At 44.7% G+C, this 22280-nt stretch overlaps 1 long non-coding RNA gene across 6 annotated transcripts in view; it reads left to right on the top strand.

The window, feature by feature from the left end:
• The first annotated feature begins 5751 nt into the window (after positions 1–5751).
• Positions 5752–22280, top strand: part of LOC118109088 — a 34818-nt gene continuing 18289 nt past the window's right edge. The window contains exons 1-4 of one of the 6 annotated variants that reach the window (XR_004696792.2): positions 5752–6559; positions 9850–9877; positions 10271–10421; positions 18443–18696. This is a non-coding gene — a long non-coding RNA (uncharacterized LOC118109088). Of the gene's footprint in view, positions 6560–8553; positions 9750–9849; positions 9878–10270; positions 10463–18442; positions 18697–22280 lie in introns of those variants that run through there. The other 5 variants (XR_004696790.2, XR_004696789.2, XR_004696793.2 and 2 more) reach the window with 5 other exon arrangements.

The following is a 22280-nucleotide window of genomic DNA, read 5'->3' as shown; positions in this document are numbered from 1 at the left end:
GAGAGAAGGAGAAGGAAGGAGCAACTGCACGAGTCCATGTGAGAGTAGAAGTGAAGGTAAATCAATAGTCCTGAAGCACTTGGTGGAACTCGATTGGTTTCCTCACTTTATTTCCAACCTGATGTTGATCTTGATGTTGCATGAGGTCAGGCCACTCTAAACCTGTTAACCTCCTGTAGTTGATGTGCTAGGCTGCGTCTGCTGCTGCTGTTTTCACATCCTTACTCGACCTCTTGGTGTTTCCATCGAGGTCGAGGAAAGGTTGTTTGGAGAGTTTAAAGATGACAATGGGGTTTGAACTGAATAAATACAGATAAAGGCAATATGTTTGGAACTACCATTGAACTATCAACCATGGTGTTGAACCTCTATGTTGTTGGGGATACGGTTCAATGGAAACTGTCCATGGTGCTGAATACACACAAGATTGTGGCAGTGAATTCAAAGAGAGCTTTACTTACTTTACTTTCTGACATCAGGATTTTATTAGTGCACAGACTTGCTTGAAAACACGAAAGACGTTTGTCCTTTGCTAAACTCAGGTATCAATGGTGTGATATTTAGCAGCATGTGCAGACTCAGACATCTTGACAATATTTAAATAGAGCTTGCTTGTAAGGAAAGGCTGGGTTTCTGATTGCCTGTTTGCACCAGTGTAAGGTCAGAGGTCAAAGTCAGCTCTACAAAAAAATCTGGGTTTTGCTCAAGGACACTTCTAAAGGGGCTCGTGGTGGACGTCGACATTCAGCATCATCGGGCATGAATTCAGCACCGATCAAAAAACAACACATTTCTCTCATTGTCCCTCATTCTTGGAATCGTGATCGCCTTAAGTGCTGCGACCCTGAAATAGCGAAGCATCACAGGCACAGGATATGTGCGCGGAAAAATAAATCAGTTGTGAAATGGGAACTTTTTCTTCTCTTTTATTAAAAAAAGAAAAAAACGCAAAGTCCGCCCCCTCATGTACGATGCTGGGAATAGTAACAGCACTGTGAGGCTGGGCTAAATATAGCAGCCAGTGAGTGTTAACATGTCAACTTCAGCAGGGGCGCAGGGAAGCGGCTGCTGCACGTGTGACCGCTGTGGATCTACACAGTATATCACTATATATAAACCAACCAGCCGTTCTCTCTGCCGTTGTATAGATATTATATGCAAGACCAAGTCAACGGAGCTTTATTTAAGATAAAACAAATTGTTTTGATCCTTTTGTTGCATGGCACAAAAAACACAAAGGCGGAGACATACAAGGCGGTGATGCCCCGATTTCGTCATGGTGGACAATGGAGACAACATTTAAGAACTTCAGTCAGGAAGAAACAAAGACATGTGAAGAGAAGCGGCAGATAAGACAAAAGTGTCCATCATCAATTCATATAAGCTTTAATGTGAGCGATTCTGGAAATCACAAACCTCCTGAAATCACCATTAACCCGCACTGTCGATAAAACCTGTAAGATGATCAGCCGTTTCTGAATCTATGAGTGGATGCACGTGGGTGGAGGATGATGATGATGATGATGATGTGGGAGAGGAGGGGAGGTGTAGTTTATTTTTATCACGGCCGCCTTTCAGAAATAGAAGAAGTCTAAAAAAAAACAGACCTCATGAGTTCTTCTCAATCGAAGACGCTTGTGCAGCAAACCGTGCATTTCTATCTGTGATGGAGGGAGACTTTAAACACCCCTCCCCACCACCACCCCTCCAGCTTTTAAGCCCAACCCGAACCACACACACAACAGTGTTACGTAATACAGCATGTGAATGTCAAGAGACAGAAAGAGTCGTGGAGAGAGATGGGAGGATGGAGGAGGAGGAAGAGGAGGAGGGTGGGTTTATTTGGTTTATGCATATAGAGCTCCCAAAACTCAGGGAACACTGTGTACTCTGTTGTCCCCTGAGACTTGGCATGTAACAGTAGATGTCAAACCCCCCTCCACCACCTCCACGCACGCGAAATCATGCACGCGCAGGAGTTGGGTGACTCCAAAATGTATAGGAAGAAGACAAAAAACCCAACCAAAATGGAGGTTAACAGCAGTAAATACAGCGCACCAGGCCTCCCACATTCATCCCGTTTCTCCCTCCATTCACAGACTTTTGTCGGAGGAACCCTGTGAATGAGTGAGTGAGTGGGGGAAAGTGATGGATGAATGAATGACTGCACGAAATGAGTGAATGAAGAGCCGCAGCAGCAGAAGAAGAAGAACGCGTCGCTCCTGTAGCCATATCTCTCTCAGTGGGCTTTCATTGCAGTTCGCCTTCTTTGCGGGGGGAAGTGCGGCTGCACGGGCAATAACCAAGCATGGAGAGCAAACACATACAGTACACACACACACTCACAAATTGGGGGAGAGGTGGGGGGCGAGCGTGCGTGTGCGTGCGATGCACATGTGACAAAGCGGTTCATAAATAATCAGCAGCTCTATTCATGCGGATCCTTCTCTTAGGGTGGTTTATTGTGTTCAGCAGGGCTCCCAACCAAGGATATGATGCTGAGCATGGCTGGTAGCCTATTGGAGGGGGAGGCTGGTAGGTAGAGGGGTAGGAGGTATGTAAACCTAAGTGGTGGTGATGTGTCTGTGTGTGTGCTGTGTAAAGGGGGATTCTATAAATAGCACTATAGCTCTGCTTCCATTGACATCATTTAGGCAGGAGAGATGGAAAAATAAATAGGGGAGTGGAGGGGGGAGAGGGCGCAGGGATCCTTAATCTCGGCTTGAAATTCAAACAAAACCTGGCCAGCCGTCCCTCTGTACACACTCTCAACAAAAACGGTTCTACGACCCCGGTGAAGGTTCCTCTTTAACTTCTCCAGCTTCTCTTGAATTTCTTTTTTTAGTGAGTGAATTATTTTATACAGCAAACCTAAACAAAAGGATTTACTTTATTCTATTTTATTATTCAGACAAAACAATGATGGTTTAAAACACTAAGCGTCAAACATTTTAGATTAAACCAGATAAAATCCCAAAAGAAGACAGTTAAACATTTTGTATAATGATATCGAACATATTTATATTATACCCCTCTGTGTTAATTGGTTTTACTCATGATGGTTCATATCCTGGCATAGGATCCACTGAGTCCTTCTTCTTAGAGTGTGTATGCTTTCCCTCATCCACTGGGGCCCAATAGTAAACATCAGACCAAAACACCCACTGTTTCCTAGAAAGACGCAGCCCACGAGTTGGAATGGAAAGCCACAAGGCACACGGGAGGGGACATCAAACAAATTAAAAGGACCTGTGTGTATACAACAGACACACACACCAGGAGAGATCCAAGTGGAAAAGACCCTTGTACACCCAAGGCAAATGTTTTGGAAGATATTATTATTGTATTGACATGGTAAAAAAAAAAAAAGACAGGGCGGAGAATTGAAGCTCAATAGGGTGTACAGAGGCAGAGTTATTTTCATTTCATTATCAAGACTAACATTTCCGCTCAAACAGGCTGACTGACTCATGTGTTTATGTTATTATGGAGGAGGAAAGGAGGACAGCACACTGTTTTTCCATGGTCGGAGTGTCTTAGTCACACCCAGGATCTATCTGTCTAATTCTGTCGTCAGCTTTTGCACTGACCCCTGAATGCTGCGTGACTTTCACCAGATGACGTCTTCTATGATACATTTCTCCCCATGTGCGTCCCCCCCCCTTGTCCTGCGATCACATGTCTTCAAGTCCGACAGTCTGTAACTGCAACAACGTTTGGTTACTGGTTATTGTTTGGTCTTGTGTTTATCTCGCTTAATGTTCTCATTGATTTCTGTGAGAATGTTTTCCCCCTCCATTAACAGAGGGATCAGAGGTCAGCTGCAGATATTTATAGGCTCCAGAGCAGGACTACATCAAGGTCGCCTGAGGAAACCCTCACCAGTCTGACTGACCATCTTTTATCCACCGTAACCTATGGTTAGTGGTACAGTCATGCATATATGGGCATAGACAGAGCATCTTCCCTCTTTCTTGTTGATCACACACTCCATTCCCTTCTCCCAAACAGCACTCACACCCTTTCTTTAGTGTGTTTGGCTCATAATTCTCACAGCCAAAACCTGAAAGGTGAAGTGCTGGCTACCAGACATTTGATGGAGCATCCAACGACATTTGAATGGTGGGTGTCTCAATTCAGGAGGATGAATCATAACCATAAGGCTTAATTAAGGCATGTGTGTATGTGTGTGATAGTGAATTCATGTAATGGAGACTTAAATCGGTTTACACTGTCATGTTATGGGGATTTGTCTTTCTTATGGAGACACAAATCAAGTCCCCATAATGTAAATCATTACATTTTAAGGTGAAGACATGTTTTAAAGTGGGGTTAAGGTTAAGGTTATGCAAGTAGTAACTATATGGTTATGGTTAGAGTAAGTCTTACGAATTCAATGTAAGTCAATGTAATGTCCTCTGAAGTCATGGAGACACGGCCGCAAGTACGTGTGCACGTGTGTGTGTTTGGTCGCCATGCATGCATCAATGGCAGTGTGGCTTTCCTTTACGTGTATACTTTTGTATGTGGTGCTTATAGTTTTATGAGGACGATACTGAGCAACTTAAATATGTATCACTTTAGCGGTCACCAATCAAGTAAACTTATTGAGTATCTATCATAATTTATAACTACAGGTAAGAGATTCCAAATGAAATATAATATTTTAATATAATTTTTCTTCTGTTCACTTTTATCTTTTGTTCATCGGTCAAACATCCTGTAGTGTAGAGTTTCAGCTTGTAATATGATTTCAGCACCACGGACAGCTCCTAAAGACGAACCTCAGCTCTTGACAGAACTCTTCATCTGAATCAGTTTTCAGACGATGTATTTATTACCTGAAAACATTCAATATTAATATTATTATATATAAATCTTTAAATTGTATAAATGTTCCAAAGCAGCAATGATAACATATTTTTGGATAAAGAACAATGTTGAGTCCTTTAAATCCATTTGTCTTTGTAGTATTTGTGAAGGGGTAGGAGGTAGTGTAAATTGAAAGACCGCCAGAGAACCCAGGATTTTTTTCTGGATGTTCTCATTATCATTGTCTGTCTGTCTGCCCGCCTGTCTGTCTGTCTGTTGTTTGTCTGCCTGTCTGCCTGTCTGCCTGTCTGCTGTCTGTCTTTTTGCTTGACTGAGAGTCTGTCTTTTTGTCTGCCTTTGTCCGTCTTTCTGTCTGTGTTCAACATGCTGTATATTTTTAGACAGGAGGCACCACAGAGAGACAGACACAGAAAAAGATGAACATATCTGACCTGTTTGCCCTGATTACTAAAGTAATTAGTTGCGTCGTTCTTTTATTCAAATATCGATTTGTCTAGTCTGGCTCTCGACCCCAGTCGGTTTGGAAATGGTAGCAGGGGGAGATTTGAGGAGGTTGTTGGTGGGTAAAAATCTGGGTAGAACATGCGATACACACGCACACACACACACACACACACAACACACACACACACACACACACACACACACACACACACACACACACACACACACACACACACACACACACACACACCCTTCACCCCAAACGCCCCAAACACTCACAAGCCCCACCCCTCTCTCTCTCCCTGCCAGCTGAATTCATCTGATACTATTTTTGAAAGTCGGTGTTTCTAAGGGATACCTAATGACGCAATGACGTCAATGCAGGTCAATAGCACACTGCTGGATAAGAGGACCAGGGAGAGAGACACGCATAGAGAGACCAACGTAGAGAGGGAGAGAAAGGGAGAGAAGGAGAGGTCTGGTTGTCGAGACACTTTTCCAAAGCGATCACTCTGTTGAATCGGGAGTGTTTCTCCACTTCCTTAGATTTCCACATTTATTTTCTTCAAATATGAATTCCTCTGCTCTTCCTGTGCTTTTACTTTATCTCAGTCCTCGTTGCTTTTTAAATGACCAATTACCCAAGGTTTTTATTTTCGCATCCCGGCTGCAGATTTGCGCCGATAACAAGCGCGGACCTTTTACTCGAGCTTCCCCTGCCCCATTCATGCTTTCCGTCTCAGTCTGGTAGTCATTCACACATGCACGCGCGGGCACATACACACACACACACACACACACACACACACACACACACACACACACACACACACACACACACACACACACACACACACACACACACAGTAGAGTCGTGTGGTGCGCCTCCTCCCCAAATGCGTAAAGTCCCACTGATTTGGCGCGCTCTTTCCATCAGCTGGCTGGCTCACTTTTGTAACTCTGTGTACCCCCCCTCCTCCTCGTCCTCTTCATCCACCGCCACCTTTCCACTCCCAAACCCTGCACCCCCTCCCAGCACCACTACCACCCAACCAACCACCCAACCCTTCTTCCATTTGCTCCCTGAATCCTGAATGGCAGTGCCAAATATTTCAGTCTCCGACAGAAGTGGGAGACGACGCACATCGGACTGACCTGCTTTTTCCGTCCTGACGCAGGAGGAGAGAGTGTCAGCTGCCCTGCTCGCTCTCTCTTCCTCTGTCTCCTCTGTCTGCCTCAGTCTTTAAAAAAGAGTTTAAAAAAAGAGGGAAAAAATCAAAAGGTAAGTGCGTTGTTTTGTAGATGGCGCGAATCCTGAGCCAGAATGTGATGTACTAGTCAGGGGAGTTTTACAGTTACACCATGCCTGGATATTTTGGGTCTCGTGAAATGACCGCTTGATCTCTCAGGAGCAGGGATGCAGAATGTCAGGGAACGCGCATCCAAAGTCCGGCTAGTCTGAATACATGTCTTTGACCCAATGATCTCAATAATCTGAGTTTGTCTGTCATTTGACTGAAAAGTATACATGCCCGTTTGTGACCATTTTATTCAAATAATATCTCTTATTTGCTGCCCATGAAACACACAAGAGTGTTGAGGGACAAAGGGCAATCCGGCGTTTGCAAACGACCATGCTATAAACACAGTAGTGGAACTGTATTCAGGAAGGTTTTTTTGTGTGTGTGCGTATTGGCATCGGAGGGATTTTGCAGACACTCCGAGAGAGCGGGCTGCGGTAATGCGTAGGAGTTTTCACGTGTTGGGGATCCTCTGCTTTAGGCTGCCTGCTCTGCTCAGATGCCTAGTAACAACTATTGGAGAGACAGAGAGAGGAGGAAAGTTTGGGAGAATATAAATTGTTTTGATTCTGCTTCCAGGCGTAAAATCAGTGACGTGTCAGGCTGTTATGGCAACACTGGTTTCTACCAGAGAGAGTGTGACAGCGCGTCATTCATGTATATTTGTAACAAGACAGAGCTCGTGCTTTAATTTCATGCGCCTTAGTTCCCCACTTGTAAACAACTTTTTGCAGTGGACTTGTGTCAATCTACACGTGTTGCCAGCCACCCAAGGGTTACAAGGCAGCAGTGTAAAGTGCATTTCCAAATCCTGTATTATATCCAACCTGTGTGGTGTGAGTGACACTATGTTTTGAGTGGCAACGGGGGGACGTTGTGGACGTTAGAGAACTCGACACGATAGACAGACCGAGCTGTTCAGCACCATGGACAGCACCTCATGCGCATATTGAAGCCGAGTTCAGAAGAACTAAGTAGAACTTTGTTTTAGGAGTTCTACCAGTTTCACAGCAGAATGTATCCCCAAAGTCAATGTGTTCAGCCACCAACATAATGTAAAGGTGCATAGTTTCAGTGTGGGTAGTAGATGTTCATCTGTGAGTTGGTGTATAAACGTCAGTGTGGTTCTCTGCACATCTCGTTCTCATAACTAGTTGTGACATGAGTCTTGCAGACTATTTTAGAGCTCTCTCGGTCTCAGATGAAGTCGGACAAAGACTTCAGTGATAAACAAGTCTGCTGCAACTTGATGGAGTCAGGAGTGCATACTTTTTTAAAGGTGCTGTGGGTGGTGGGGGACGTAGAATAAGGTGGATCTCTGGCTGAGTTTGTCGACACCTGGCGTTGGTTTAGCGCTCAGCACTGAGGAACCTCGGCTGCAATTCCCATTGATACTAGTGCTCCCTGTTTGAATGATTGTGGACTACTGGGAACAGTGAGTGTGTACACTGTCTCTGTGTAAGGAGGTTTGTGGAGTTGGTGCTTGTGTTTGTGTCGGTCTATGAGATATTTGACAATTGTCTCGTCTTTTGTTTTGGCTTGACTGACTTATTGTCTCAAAAAAGAGCCAGACCAGAAGAAAGATAACAAAATATTTAGAGCATAAAACTGACCGTGTTCTCTTTGATTCCTAACTGTGGTGATATAGTGTAGATGAGGACCTGCTCAATCCGCTGAGTGTGCGTGTGTGTGTGCGTGTCCCTATACATGCACTCGCCAGCAGTCACGGACATACAGTTGGCCTACAGGCAGGGATAAAAATAGCACAAACCGATGCGTCGGGCGCAGCCCTTTTCCCTCCTCACAGTCGACTTTTCGAGGCTGCCACTGATTGCAGTCTAACCAACTCCATCTCTAAAAATCCCTCCACTCCATCCTCCTCAGTGCACAGCACCCCATCCCATCCCGAAAAGTCTCGTGAATCTCCACGCGGCACGAGCACAGATGGACGGCGTGGGGTGCAGTATGGAGAGGGTCTTACAATAAAGGCGCTATAGATGTGAAAGGGGAGGTGGGGAGAGAAACGGAACATACTGTAGAGGGATGTTTGTTTTGTGCGCCTTTGCGTGTGCGTTCCCCGTGGGTCTATTTCCATGGATGAGCGGGGTCTAGTGCGTGGGCACGACCGAGTGAATACATGGGATGGAGGAGGCAGCGGCTCGGTTCGCTGTGTTTTCCTCTCCTCTCTCCCCTCGGCTCCAAGATGCAGTGTTTTGTTCGCCAAATGCAGTGGTTGCTGGGATAAAAAAACAAAAACACATAGCCAGACCAAAACAGCACCAAGGCTTGGAGACAGGGGAGGGAAGGAGGGGGGTGGAAACCCAGATGCTAGAGGAGGGTTTTTACAAGGAGATAACCCGCTCCATAGATACACTTTCCGAGTCCACACCACACTCTGTAATATCCTCCTATATTTTTGTCACTAATTTTTCTCTCCATGGCACATTTTGCGAGGAGCTGATCACAGAGCGGCAGCGTCTTTAATCAGGCTCCACGGGCTGTAAAGTGAGAGAATCTGAACGTGACGTCAATGCCTAGTAACTGACGCAGCCCTTCAACAAAAATGGCCTTTTTTATTTATTATTTTCTTTCCTTCTCGTCAGCAAAGCTTAATTGCAAATTTTCTCACAACGCCCCATCGGCTGAAAGAACAAATCGTTTTATGCGCGTTCCTTAGTATTTGGAGCTGTATGTCTTTTTTGCGTTCATGAGTTTCTCGCTGCTGAAGTGACACCGGGACGAGAAGCTTCTGATGAAGGCGACAAGACATCAGATAGTCGATGATACTGGCAGCGACGACGAGTTCCACATTTTAGTTGTTGAGGAAGGGGGAATTGTAGTGAGATTTCTGGGAGAGACGGAGGTGGTGGTGCTGCTGGTGGAGGCACATTGGGTTCCAAAAAAAAAAAAATGACTGCAATGATGCAACGGAGGGATATCGGGGCTCTTGTGCAGAGTTGGAGAGGCAAAATTAATTTCCCTTACTTGCACTTCACGTAACGTTTTTAAGCGATGCCTTTGTGAGTGTTTTTTCTTATTATTATTATTATCCTTCCTTGTACTGTGACCTAAAAATAGAAGCATAGTTTTGATGGTGCGCCAGAAATAGACTGACCGGTATCACTTGTATAAAAAAAGGAGGCGATCCTGAGAAAACTTGGACGTGCCACTGTAAGCCTACACATAATAACTAATGGAGGACTTAATCTGTTGCATTTCTGGCTCACTTGTCACTGAAATCTCAATCTTTTCTCTCTGTTTCTCTCGCCAGTATAGGACGAGGACGCGCCTGCACCATGGTGAGTGAGACGCGTGCATATGAAACGTTTAATTCCGTGTACTCTTGTGTTGTTGTTTTTTTGTGTATACTGCATGCTTTTGCTTCTCCTCTCCTGTCTCATGCACGCTAATACACATCAGACTCCCTGTCGTGCAGACGTGGGCTTTATACTGGCATGCTTTATTTTTGACTGTAGAACTAAAGCATATAGAGCAAACCTTCCTGCAGAGTAGGAATCACCCCTTTTGGTAAATAAGCAAGTGCAAAACTCCCTTTGTCTGTTGGCGCTGTTGAGTATCTATCACATATTTATTTATTTTTTTGCTTAACCGCGAAAGTGAGGGGAACCCTTCTCTGATGAGCGCTCAAGGACGTCTTTCCCACCGTTTTCTTGTCTTTTTTGTTTCTTTAGAGGAGTCGTACTGACAGAGGAGTGCCGGTGGATGAGGAGGAAGAAGAGGAGGAGGAAGAGGAGGAGAGACTGGAGTGAAGGAGCTGTTGCTGCAGCAGAGACCCGGCGCACCGCATCACGGGGGAAACCCAGGAGCTGTCCAGCAGCAATGGTGCTGAAACCACACCAAGTGGCGGTAGTGGGCTGTTACTGGTGATTGTTTTGGCTGTTGTGTGTTTATATGCATGTGCGTGTGTGCGCGCGTGCGAGTGGCTGCGGAGGGGGGGTTGTTTCCTGGCAGGCAAAAGCTTTATTTACTCCTGTTTGGAAACCAACATGCATCTATTTCTGAGCGACTACCTCTTTTATTGAAGCGACGCCGGAGGAGACATAATGACGCGCCACCGCCTCTTTTATAATTGGAGGGGAGACATTTGGGACGAAAAATATGTTATAACGGAGCCTTTTCCCGCCTGTGCAGTTTGAACAGAGAGAGTGGGAGAGAGACAACGATAGAGAGAGAGAGGGAGAGAGAGAGACAATGATAGAGTGTGAGGAAGAGAGAGGTAGCAGCCGGACTGACTTGGATCAACTCTTCCTCTCCGGCTCACGTCAGTCCCGTAATTTCCTCCCGTGTCTGACCAAACCATGTAGGAATCAGTCTGATTTCTTCAGCCTCTCCAAAAGCGCGGCGTCTTTGCCTTTGCGTTAAGGTGTTCAGCAGGTGTCAGGTTTGTCGTACACGCCCGAAATTTGCATAAAAGTAGTAAAAATAGCCGCGATGCTCAGTGTTTGAGTCCGACAAGACGTCCCCGACTCCAGTGTTGTTACGTGGCTTTAGTTCCGAAGCTCTTTCCACAACTACTTGCGTGCAGGAGGCGAAAGGAGCGTCGGAGGAGTTTGAAGGAAGGAAACCACTCGTTCAAATAGGCACCAGCGGTGAATTGGCTACTCGGACCGAAGAGAAGATTGAATAGGCTACAGGCGTCTGCACAGTTCTGCAGCCCGACTGGGACACATGCAGGACCTGCGCGCTCGCACCCTTCAATCCCAGTCTGTGCAGGTCTGCATGCAGGCTACGAGACTATCGTGCCAGAGGTGCATAGAAAATAAAAAAAACAATGACCACCTGTCTTTTGATGTGCAAAATCCTGCTTACACTTCACCTGCGATACACCCCACATACATACATACGCGCGCACACAAATAAAGCAACTATATATTCCTCATCGGTCAAAAACAGAGCAAATACACCGACTCGAGAGCGAAAAGAAAGGTCTTGCTCAATAATTCAATAGCGCGCGTGTAATTTCGGTAGAAACAACACGGATCCCCGAGTCGTGACTGCTAAAGTGAGTAATGTGCGCGTTGGCTGCGTCAGGAGAGAGGCAGTCACTGTGCAGTGCAGACGGTGGGGGGAGAATCGTGACTGACTGGGCTGCAAATGGAGAGACCACCCAATAATAATAATACTAACAATAAAAATATATACATCCACAGTGGGGGGGGTGGGGGCATAGCGGGATGGATAGGGTGGGGGTCGTGGAGTTCTAGGGTGGGCTTTCAGATTTTTGGTAAGCACTACCTTCCTCAATCCCAAATATCTCCTTTCTTCTCCCAGGGCTTGTTTTTTTAGTTCTGAGCCCTCACTGCCTGCTGGCACGCTGGCAGACCAACTAAAATGCAGACGAGTTTCATCAGTGATAGTGAGGCGGGGAGAGAGAGAGAGCGAGGAAGAGGAGGATGGAGGGAGGGAGGGAGGGAGACAGACAGAGAGAGAGAGAGGGAGGGAGGGGGTATATTGGTTCGACATCACACCTTGTACAACCAAGGGAGGGGGGTATAAGAGGGGGTCTGGATCCAGATCGTGACCCGGCCTCCACCCCGGTATGTGTGCAATAAGTTGCAGGTGCAGAGGGGAAGTTGAGGCTTGTTTATATTATAGGGGGATGTTGCAATGGCCACTGAACTAAATTAATGGAACCGTTTTAGGGGGAAATCAGGTAAGTTTATTCTATCTATTCCATTATTCCGTTGCTAAATTTGACTAAAGAAATCCTATTAAAGATGGTTTGAACTCAGAGTGTGAGAGTGAGTGCTGTATGAACTCTCTTGACTGTGATGCTAAGTAACGTGTTGTGGTTTTTGTTAAGTTAAATCCGATGCAGTAATGTATTACTGTGATTGTGTTTGGTGTCAACCTTAAAAAGCACCGGGGCTCTGGGCTGAAATTGCAGTCCGGAGCTGGAGACCCCCCTGTGTTATATATATTTTTTACAGTGGTACCCTCCGGTGAACTCTTTAGGTGACCAGGAGTCGCCTCAGATGCTTCTTAGTCTGTTGTGACGCGGTGTGGAGTTTCTGTGCGAAGCTTCCCACACTTTGCATTTTCTGATTTTCACTGTCATATCATTTTTCTTGCTTTGCTATGTTTGCATCTGCCGCGAGGAAAGAATAGAGCTCGTTCTTTGTGATGAGGTGAAAATGGCCCAATCTCGCTCTCCCAGATCTTTATCATTATTTTCCTACTGTCAATGAGTAATGTTGTGTTATTTATCACGATATAAACCGTTTTGAACCACGCTCAGTCAGCGCAGCCTCGCTTCAGACGCCCCCCTGCAAGCGCGTAAAAAAAGAAGAAAAATGTAAATGCATATTAAGAAACAGTCGCAATAAACGCTCATACCCCATATCAATGCACATAAGTCCACACTCTCCTGGTATAGATCACAATTTGGTTAGCGCTGTCTATTTTTTTTTTCTTTCAAAAAGGGGGGTCCCTATATGAGCGAGACGCCGATTGGTTGATGACGAGCTTTGGTTTGCTCCAATCAGATCCCTCCCTGCTCTCTATTTATTGCCAGCAGTTTACAGCCTTGCTCCCTCCTCACCCAGAGCTCTGGAGCGGCTGCAGAGAGCCAGCACTTCACTATAGGGAGACACACACCCTCACGGACCAGGGAATATAATACACAGAGAGAGGGAGAGAGGGAGAGAGGGAGCACACTGACAACAGAACGCATCGATGCACAGCTCCCAGTGATCACACGGGCTTTGCACACATCCGAGCGCGGTTGGATAAAAAAAAAGGAAAGGAAGAAAAAGCAAGCAGAGGAAAATATGAGGGAGAGAGAGGAAGCAAGGGTAGAGGGATGGATGAGGGAGGAGAGACGAGATAGAGGAGAATTCAAACTGGTGAAGGAGTGGAGGAAATCAAAGCGAAAGGACCTTGGACAGTTTCTCGGTTGCAGCAGCAGCATCCTTGGCACCCGGAGCCCCCCTTCTTTCTCTCTTTCTCTCCATCCTCCATCCATCCATCCTCTCCTCCTAGTGTGTGTGCGCGCATGTGTGTTGGAGGGACACACTCGCCTCGGGTTGCCGATGGCTGGAGATACAATCAACCGAGCTGGGATGGGAGATACGTTCACGGAAGCGAAAAGAAGAGCAGGCTCCCCAGGTGTCACGGAGTCTCCGTCGGAGCAGCAGATGATCATGTCCTTCACGAATCTTTTTGCGGTCTGGGCTTGCTGTTCATAACTATTAATCTGGGAAGCCCTTACCCCAAAAAGCATTTGCGGAGGGCGCAATCGCCGAGACATCGACATCGGTAGACGCGGCTCCACTCTTGGAATTTTACAACCGTTCATTTTTTAAAGGGCTTGTTTCCTTTTTCTGCTCGAATTTTATTTTTGCAATATTGTTGTCGTTATTTACTCTTGTCATTTCCGTCATTGCCATAGCAGGGGCGCCTTTGTCACGGTTGTTTTTCAGCCCTATGCGTGTGTCATCTTTTTTTTCTTCTCGTCAACAGTTTTGGTCTTTGTTAGAAATTGTGGCACAGCTCTGCAGCCACGTCGCACCCAAGTTTTTGCTCAAACTCTTGCGTGCCACATTGTGCAGAGGTGAAAAAAAAAAATGTTTTTGGTGTTTATATCAACAACAAAAAAACATGTTGTCGGACCCAAAACTTTAAACCATGTGAGATTAAGTCATCAATGCAGCCAAATACACCCCCAGAGCCCGGGAGACAGTGGCCCCTGCACAGCAGAGCAGAGTGTAAACACGGGGAGACCCTTTGCAAGGCACACAAGTTGCACGTGGGCAAAACATGGGAGGTGTGTGTGTGTGTGTGTGTGTGTGTGTGTGTGTGTGTGTTGGAGGGTGGGGTGCCACTTGGACGTCACGGAACCCCCCAGCCCGTCCCCAAAAAAATTAGGAAACACACAACACACACACACACACACACACACACACACACACACACACACACACACACACACCTGTAAGCACGATATGCAAGGGATCCCCCAGCAAGGCCATCATCCTATCATAGGGAGAAGCCTATATTGGCATATGGGGAGGGATGAGGATGAGGAACAGCTGCAATCGCTGCCTCATATAGTGACCGAGTGACTCCGTGTGTGTGTGTTGTGTGTGTGTGTGTGTGTGTGTGTGTGTGGCCTCCGTGCGAACACCCCGATCCCACCAAACAAACACTGCAAACGCAAAAGTGTCTCCCTCCCAGTTTTGTGAATCCACCTCAAGCATCGTAACCCCCCCCCCACACACACACACACACAAACACACACAGACACACACACACATCACACACACGACTACGTCCGTTCACTCAATGGACTCAAAACAAAAACAAAGAGGGGAGAAGAAACCGAAAATGTCTGCAGCTTAGCGGTCCCTATAGTTCTGCAGCACAGCAAAAACTCCCAGAGAGAGAGAGAGAGTATGTTTGTGTGTAACAGTGATCACAGCGATGAAAACAAAAACCAGAGATGAGCATTTCCCACTTTAAAAGACAGAGTAAAAAGAGCAAAGGGAGTTGCAACTCAATTAGGACAGGAGAAGAAGAAGGGACGTGCAGCTTGTTGTAGATTCGTTGTCCCGAAACTGTACCACAGAGCATTAATGTGAATAACCATAATTCATGTTGGAGTAGTTGCATTATAGGGCCAAATAGGAGGCTCAATAATAAATTACCTCCGGGGTGGAATATGAGCCCCCTCCCCTTTTACGCAGCAAGCCATAGGAGGTACAGGCCCTGAAGCTTGGCAAGACAACATAACGTCATGACGGGAAAAAAGTGCACGTCATGGAGCAGAAAGTGATGAAAATGAAATCAGAATAAGAGCGTTTAGATGGGTGGTCAACTGTGCGTTTTGGCGACGACGTAGAGTTTGCAGAAAAGACAATTGGAGAGTAAAAAAAAAAAAAGCGAGCAAGACGCACACGCCTCGTTTAAAAGAAGAAAATGGAAAATAAAAAAACAACAGGTGTGTCTGTAATTTCCGCGAGTGACGTGGTGTAACCCAAGCCCTGACCCGGTGAGGTCCGTGCAGGCTGCAGCTGCGTGAACTCGCCTGTTCCACGGTGGTCACCGGGAGATACGCATCCACGCAAGCGGCCCAAAACCTATTTTAGAGCAGGACCACTAACGAGCTTTACGTGACAAAGCAAAACAACAGCGTGACCTCTGACCTGTGTTTCTCTGTGGCGTTTTTAATGCTTAAAGCCAGAGTTGCGTGCAGGACACGGGAGGCTCTCTGTTTAATGGCTGTGGATGTGAGTTAACCTTATACGTCTCTTATGGTTGACATATAGACTCTTGGATTTACTGTATGGATTTGTACCAGTGCTGTCTGTCTTTTCGGATATAGTTCCTGTTTGTGTCACACATGTGTGTGTGTGTGAGGTTCTTTTTCTGTATTACCAGCAACAAAAGTTGATTTCACTGTTAGAAAATGAATCACCACGGTAGGTCCTTTGAAAAATGTATTTAATAACAGTAAAATACCACAGGATAAAAACAAAAAGTGCTTAACTAAAACAAATAAAAGACAGCCACTTAAAAAATTATAAATACTTGATGGATAAATCCAAAAGGTTTTAAAAAATGAGTATTAAACTGGTTGAAATCACTAAAATGTTCCCAGGTAGATAATAACCAGCATCCCTTCAACAAAACACAAACGATTGTTCTTGCAGTGGGGGTACTAAAATCCAAATGTCTTTGTGGGTAAGAAAATTGTTCAGGAAGGGGAATGTTCTACTTATGTGGAACAGGTTGCATTTTTTGGGCTGCTGCTTCAGTCCATGCTGGTCTAGCCAGTGGAAAACCTCCTTCAGGTGTCGCACATGACTTTTAAAATCAAGGGAAAACACAACAACATCATCCAGATAAATCAACAGGGAGTCATTTACCAGACTTTCCAAGCAGCATTGCATCAGCCTTTGAAAGGTGGCTGGGGCATTACACAGACCAAATTGCATCCGTTCAAGTTCGTACAGGCCGAAAGGTGTGGTAAAGAAAGTCTTCTCTCTGTCAGAAGGTCAATTTCTACCTGCCAATAGCCGCTTGCCAGGTCCAGTGTGGAATACCATCTGGCAGCTTTGAGTCCAGTCAATAACTCCTCGATGCGGGGTAGGGGGTAGGTGTCCTTATGCGCGAACGCATTTAATTTCCTGTAGTCTACACAGAATCTGCAGCTTCCATCCTTTTTCTTGACAAATACAACAGTGGCTGCCCAAGGGCTTGCACTCTCCCTCACCACACCACTGTCCAGGATGTTCTGCAGCAAGGTTTGTAGCTCGGCATACAGACTCAGAGGGGACAGGTCTGTACCTGGGGGCGCTGAACCAGTTGGTATCTGGTGTCTCAAAATCCCAGTGCGGCTTGAAAACACTTTTGTCCAACGCTGTAGCAGGCTTGCCATCTACCCCTGTTGGTCAGGAGTCAGCCCGCTTCCCTGTCAGGACATCACAGGATGTAACTTAATGTTAATATTGACTCCCTCTGTGACCCCTACCAGCCTTACCGCTGCCTCCAGTACGTCTGGCGCCACACTGTTGAGAACCAGCTCCTGTTCTCCTTGTATGTCAGCCGTAGCCACCTCTGTGACTTGGGCCAATGGCTGGCGCTGAGGGATCTCTACTGGTAAGGGTTGGGGTTGCAGATCCTGCAAGGCACTCATCCTCCATTTAGTGTGGCGAGGGTCCGCCCCACATGCCATTGTGAGTTGCTGTCTCGGAGAGGCTCTACAATCACATTACCAGCGGGGTTATTTACTTAGTTCGTTCCGCCGCATTTGCTTTATGGGTCCTGTTGGTAAACCCACTATCCACAAGTCCTTGTGCCCTCAGCATGGCTTCCACCTGAGTCCTGCATTCTCAAAATGTTGCCTTTTCACCATAAAATTTAGAAATCCAAGCAGCCCATATAAACCATGGCATAACAAACTGTGCAGTTGTGGGTGAGATAGAGTTAGGCTTAATCTGCTGGGCTGCATCCATTTCTGCATTCATATTCGACTCGAAACGAGGTACTTTACTCTGTGTTTTAAGCCTTTTAAGTCCACTGGAAGTGGCGATGCTAGCGGACTTAGCCACACGATGGTGTGTCCGAGGGTCCATGAACGCACCCGTAGGAGGACATCAAAGGACATTTAATCTAAAAACATGGTGGAAAGGACACCGTTTCCAGTCAAATATGACTGTTGGGGCTTGGGGACACTTGGATGACACCACACAAGCAGTTTGGAGGCATGTTATGTTTTTTTCTGTGGTTTTATTACGTCTGAAGAAGGGGTCAAAATTGACTTAAATTGTATCAGATTCTGCTCCAACAAAGTTTACCCCTGAGACTCTAGAAGTGTTTAGTGGACTCAAACACTTCACCCACCCCTCCATCGCCATAGTGGTGAGACGACGATGAGTGAATTTTCCTTTTTTCTGTGAACTATCCCTTTAAAAAACACACTGTGCTGTTTCGGCCAATCCTGAGTTGTATGAGGTCCAGATAGTCACAGCTGTCTCTCATCATTTTGATCCATTGTCCAAATAAACATGAAGTGTAAAAACAGCAAACACAAAAACTACTTAAACCGTGCAACGTATGGCAACACACTTCAAAAAAACAATAAAACCAAATGTAAAACATATGTATAATATATAACTACTAATGAAACACAAACGGAATAATAATTTAAAACTTGCAAATGTTGCATCAAGCGAATTAAAACGTAGCTTAAAAGAATGTCCCACCTCGACATTTGCTGATGCGTGGCGCCGTCTGAAAACCCCTCTCCTGTCCATGCAGGCCTGACTGTACACAGCCGCAGACGACATCTGTGCAGACGGTTACATTTCACCATGCGTCTCTTTGTTTTTTCTGTCTTACAGGAGGGAACAACAATCACAACCATCACAGAAGGACAAAGGTGGAAACCTGGTGACTTGTGTCGACCCCGCTGCTGCTGCTGCTGCTCATGATGATGGTGATGATGATGATGACGCTGTTGGAGCCTCCAGCTGTGCGCCGGAGGAGACAAAAGGGGGGACCCGCACTTATGGATGTTTTCAGCGAGGAGTGCCCGGACAGAAAGAAGGACACCGAACTCCCCCCTCCTCCCCCTTCTTCCTCAACCCGACAACAGGTAATTTACAGCCCGAGATGTGTTAGAGGATGAGGAGGATGACGTCAAACCCAAATCACACCATAAATTGCATTTTGCATATATGAGGCTCGTTCGTTTCATGTGTCTTGCGCAGAGGCTCATGGTGCTTGGATTTCCTAGTCTTCTTCTTTTATATCAACTTATCACAGGCCTTTAAATGTTCTATAAACTCCATGAATGGCTTTGTCTCCCATATGTTTAATTATTCTCTTTAACGTGGAGGATTAATGTTGCTGCGATGGACTGAGACGCTCAGTAAACTCATCCAAAAACGATGCGTAAAGTTATTAGAAAAAAGCCAAGTAGCAGACCTAGGAAATCTCGACAATTGTTGGTGTGTATTGGCGAGTTAAGTGTCCTGTCATGTCTGGTGTAATATCCCTAATGAGGTTTTTTGTTTTGTTGTCCTGAATCTTCAACACAACGTGACCATTAATCAGAGAAATCTACAGTATATCTAATCATATTTACTTCACTATATAGCAAAAACATGTGTCCAGGCCCATATTTTTAACGTCTAAAATCACCTGGTTGCAGTTCAATTTAGTTGCTGGCTTATTGAGCTGTGTCTTGGGTGTCAAAGATGGACAAAAGTATATCCAGTGATTATAAATGTCTATTGAGCAGGTGTGAGTGTGCGTGTGTGTGACTGACTGTAGCGTGCACTGTATTTGCTTTTGCCCTCTTTGTGTTTTGGCACCATGCAGTAGCTGTAAAGTCTCCTCCCAAATACCTGCTCTTTCACTACTCAGCGTGAGTCATCATATCATAGACGGTTCATGCAACACCTCATCATGTTACATCTTCGCGTCCTTGTCCCTGCACTGTCGTTACGAGCAAAGTCCATGTGGCTATTCGAATAAAACAAAAAAAGTCCATCCGTGTTTCTTCACACTGGGTTTATTAATTATTTTCCATTTGCACTGTCGAGTGTTGATTTGAGGGGTCAATAGACTTGACCTCTGCGGAGACCTTTCATTTGATGGTGCGTTCAGGTGCTCCTTGTAAGCCCCTGCCTATTGGTTTGATAATCATGTGCTCTTACTCTTTGCCCAATAACAGCAACAAAATAGATTTCTACAGATGTTTTAGCATGTGTGTATGTGCTGTGTAGATACAAAAACACCAGTGGAAAAGTAGTTAAAAAGCAGTTGGCTACAACATTTATTTTTGTAACATAACACATATTTGAATTTTCAATCCACAGCCCGTAGTAAATATAAATTGTCATGACAGCAGGGTTGGGTCATATCTTTCTGTTCAGAAAATGATCAAAGCCAAAGTTATGCTAAATTATTTCCATTCACTATTTCCATACACATTCCAAGTATGCTATGGACATGTAGATCTTTTTGGTTTTTAAGTTTCCATCCCTGATATATTTACCTTCATCCAAATACAATAGAGGAAAATGGGATTTTCTTTAAATTTAAATGACCAGTGTCACCATTCATCAGGATAATCCACCAAACACAATGACAATGTAAAAATGTCAATGCTCTGAGCACAACAAAGAAAATTCCATTTACCTCCACTGTATTTGAATTGAGGCAAAAATATCAGAGATGAAAATTTCAAAACCCAAACAATCTGCATGTCTACGATACACTTGAGGTACGTATGAATAATCATTGTGTTCAAAATAATCAAAATAACTGACCACAACTGAAATTTCCTTTTGTTTTGTTCAGAGCATTGACAATTTTACATAGAGAGTGTCCCCATTCATCAGGATAATCCACCACACACACTGTCAACAGATGTCTCTGGGATTATTCCTTCAGTAGAAAGTGGATCCAATGAAAACTGTTAATAGTGCAGTCTGTTTATTTTCCAAAGTAACATTGCTGTTAAATTTTGAAAAATCATTTTTTTTCCTAATGCTGTAAACTAAACACCAGTGGCAGAAATCTCAGAGCGGATGTCAAAACCTGGACAGATACAATCAAAAATATCTACTCAGTGAGAAACCACTATGAAAAAATGTTTAATGGGATGTTTGGTGAATTAACCCTTTAACTGTACATAAAATACCTGGCGAAGTAGAGTCCTCATTTTCTTGTGTTTGTATTAAGTCGCAGCACAAAGCCACACTATTTTGTCTGTAGGCTGTTTGGTTTGTTTATTTTGGTGCAGGGCCTAATTTTCCTTTCTTGTATCACTTCAGTGAACGGGATGCTCACGTTGTTGCTTCCCTCTTGTGAACTGCGCTCAGAATATTTCTAACATCAAATCACTATGATTCTCAATCAAACTGAGGGAATTGGTGTGTGTTTGTGTCCTACAGTTTAAGCTGCTGACGTGATGTTAACACTCTGGAATCATGTATCTGTTGTGAAATATTATACTGTTTACGGCTGCTTTAACTCATACATTTAAACACTGCTTAGACTGAGTACAGGTGAAAGCACAGTAACACGGTGGTTAGAGGATATACCCGTAATCTAATCATTAAGCTTCCATTATGTTGTCTCATGACGTTTGATTATTTAACTGCCTATACAGCTCTAAATATACCACATCAATAATTACTGTGAATTACAGCATTTATTGGACTTTTTATTTTCCCTCATACCATCTAAAGTATATCACGCAGTATGTTTTACCTGAAACAAAGTGTTAAGAGAGCGTTTTCTAGCCTGACGTCACCCCCACCTGTGTATGACAAATCACAGCATGTGCCTAAATACCCAGCGACAATCTTTCCCTCTTGTTCACAACAAGCTGCCAGTCCAAAGCTATTTATAGGGAGATGACATCACGGTTAAAACTGAGACCAACGGGCTTTGAAGCCGCAGGATGCAAAAAGTCAGAGTTACGAACAACTCTGCGCTAACAATTCAGCACACACAGTATACATTGATTTATAATGTGTTATCACAAATATAGATAATATTTATTCATGCATTTTTATTTAGATTTATTTATGAATTTATCTTAAAGGTATATCCAGAGCAGCATCTATGTGTTCCTCAGCTGAGATCAGAGTGTGGCTTTACAGACGTTTTTCACATCTGCACATGTTGACGCAACCAAAATTTATGTGGTTGACTTTTTCCTTAAATTTATCATTTAGAGGCATAAGTGGTAAGAGAGATATCAGAGATAGATTTTTTTTTTTCCATGAGCAAAACATAATTTGAAATGCAGTAGCAATTTCTTCCCATACAATTATTACTTAATTTTTTTTTGCGAGGGAATCAATGTTTGCCCTGGTCTTCACCCCAGTGGAAAAAGCAGACTTAACGTTCAACTATTCTGTTTCGCCCAAAAGCGCTGTATGTGACAGCACATTTCACCAGTCCACCACGTCAAGCCTCTATGTTGAATTGAAGTCGTGTTAAGATCACATTTGAGCATTAATTGTTTGTGTGTGTGTGTGTGTGTGGGGGGTTGTTTGTTTCATTTGCATTTAGTTTTTGTGCTGTAGAAGGAGACGGGCATTGTTGGTGTGTGTAGGTGGACCATAACGTTACACAATCAACCATCCATTTGGTTTTTTTTAGTGTTTAAGATATATGTGATCTACCATACCAGCCACAACTAAACATTTAATTTTCTTT

This window comes from Hippoglossus stenolepis, chromosome 5 (genome assembly GCF_022539355.2).
Source record: "Hippoglossus stenolepis isolate QCI-W04-F060 chromosome 5, HSTE1.2, whole genome shotgun sequence".
Classification (NCBI taxonomy): Eukaryota; Metazoa; Chordata; class Actinopteri; order Pleuronectiformes; family Pleuronectidae; genus Hippoglossus; species Hippoglossus stenolepis.
This window is presented reverse-complemented; position numbering and strand designations above follow the sequence as displayed.